Source organism: Eublepharis macularius, chromosome 6, assembly GCF_028583425.1.
Source record: "Eublepharis macularius isolate TG4126 chromosome 6, MPM_Emac_v1.0, whole genome shotgun sequence".
NCBI lineage: Eukaryota > Metazoa > Chordata > Lepidosauria > Squamata > Eublepharidae > Eublepharis > Eublepharis macularius.
The window spans coordinates 85,918,583-85,920,447 of NC_072795.1; the positions used below are offsets into that span (position 1 = coordinate 85,918,583).

The 1,865-nt window shown below is 45.1% G+C and overlaps 1 pseudogene; it reads left to right on the top strand.

Moving 5' to 3' along the window:
- The first annotated feature begins 1,185 nt into the window (after nt 1-1,185).
- Nucleotides 1,186-1,285, top strand: LOC129332963 (U6 spliceosomal RNA; annotated as a pseudogene).
- Nucleotides 1,286-1,865: the final 580 nt, after the last annotated feature.

Consider the following 1,865-nt stretch of genomic DNA (forward strand, 5'->3'; position numbering starts at 1 on the left):
GAAGGACAGACCTCTAAAGAGGAGTATATGAGGGTTACTAGGTACTGCAGATCAGCCATCAGAGAGGCCAAAGCTCAGTATGAGCTGGGTCTGGCCAGACAGGCTCGCTACAATAAGAAAAACTTCTACAGATATGTGAGAAGCAAACACAAGGTAAAAGAGGCAATTGGACCACTGTTGGGAGTAGATGGAGAAACTCTGATGCAGGACAGAGAAAAAGCACACAGGCTTAATGACTTTTTTGCCTCTGTTTTCTCCCTGAAGAACTCAGGCACATCTAGAGATAGTAGAAAATGTGACAGGACACCTGAATGGTTAGTTGACATTGACAGAGAAGTTGTATAGAAACATCTGGCTGCACTGGATGAATACAAATCCCCTGGGCTGGATGGGGTGCACCCAAGAGTACTGAAAGAACTTTCTAGAGAACTTGCAGAACCCCTGTCCATCATCTTCAAGGCCTCCTGGAGGACTGGGGATGTGCCACAAGATTGGAGAAGAGTGAATGTTATCCCAATCTTTATGAAAGGGAAGAAGGATGACCCGGGAAACTACAGGCCGGTCAGTCTGACTTCTGTTGCTAGGAAGATATTTGAGCAGATTTTAAAGGAATCAATCTGTAAGCATCTGAAGGACCGCTCAGTGATCTGGGGAAGTCAGCATGATTTTGTCCCTAACAGATCTTGCCAGACCAACCTGGTTTCCTTCTTTGATCGAGTGACCAGCTTACTGGATATGGGGAACTCTGTTGACATGATTTATCTGGATTTCAGTAAAGCTTTTGATAAGTTCCCCCATGACATTCTGATGGGCAAACTGGACGACTGTGGAGTGGACTATAGGATAGTTCAGTGGATAGGGAACTGGTTAGAGGACCGCACCCAAAGAGTGGTGGTCAATGGCATTTCATCAGATTGGAGGGAGGTGTCCAGTGGGGTGCCACAGGGCTTGGTTTTGGACCCGATACTTTTCAATATTTTTATCAATGATCTGGATGAAGGAGTGGAAGGGCTTCTCATTAAATTTGCTGATGATACCAAATTGGGAGGAGTAGCAAACACCCAAGAAGATAGAATTAAAATTCAACAAGACCTGAATACTCTGGAGAAGTGGGTAGCTGTGAATAGGATACAATTCACCAAGACAGAACCTTTATTGGCATAACTGTAACAGTGTCAACTCACTTCGCTTCAGCAGCACATATACTAAAATTGGAATGATACAGAGAAGATTAGCATGGCCTCTGCGCAGGATACAATTCAACAAAGACAAGAGCACAGTATTACATCTAGGCCACAAAAATGGGAAGCACAAATACTGGATGGGGGATACACTTCTGGGCAGTAGTATATGTGAAAGAGATCTTGGGGTAAGAGTGGACTGTAAACTAAATGTGAGCAGTCAGTGTGATGTGGTGGCAAAAAAGGCCAAAGGGGCCATAGCATCGAAATCGCAGGAGGTCATAGCCCCTCTCTATACTGCCTTGGTCAGGCTGCACCTAGAGTATTGTGTGCAGTTCTGGAGGCCTCACTTCAAAAAGGATGTGGCCAAAATCGAGAGGGTGCAGAGGAGAACAACGAGGATGATCAGGGGTCTGGAGACTGAGCCCTACGAGGAAAGGCTGAGGGCCTTAGGAATGTTTAGTTTGGAGAAGAGGAGATTGAGGGGGGACATGATTGCTCTCTTTAAGTATTTGAAAGGCTGTCATTTGGAGGAGGGCAGGGAGCTGTTCCAGTTGGCAGCAGAGGGTAGGACCCGAAACAATGGGCTTAAATTACATGCACAAAGGTACTGGCTGGATATTAGGAAGAACTTTTTTCCCCCTAATATAAAAGAAAGGAACTTTTTAGTATCAGATTCATGTA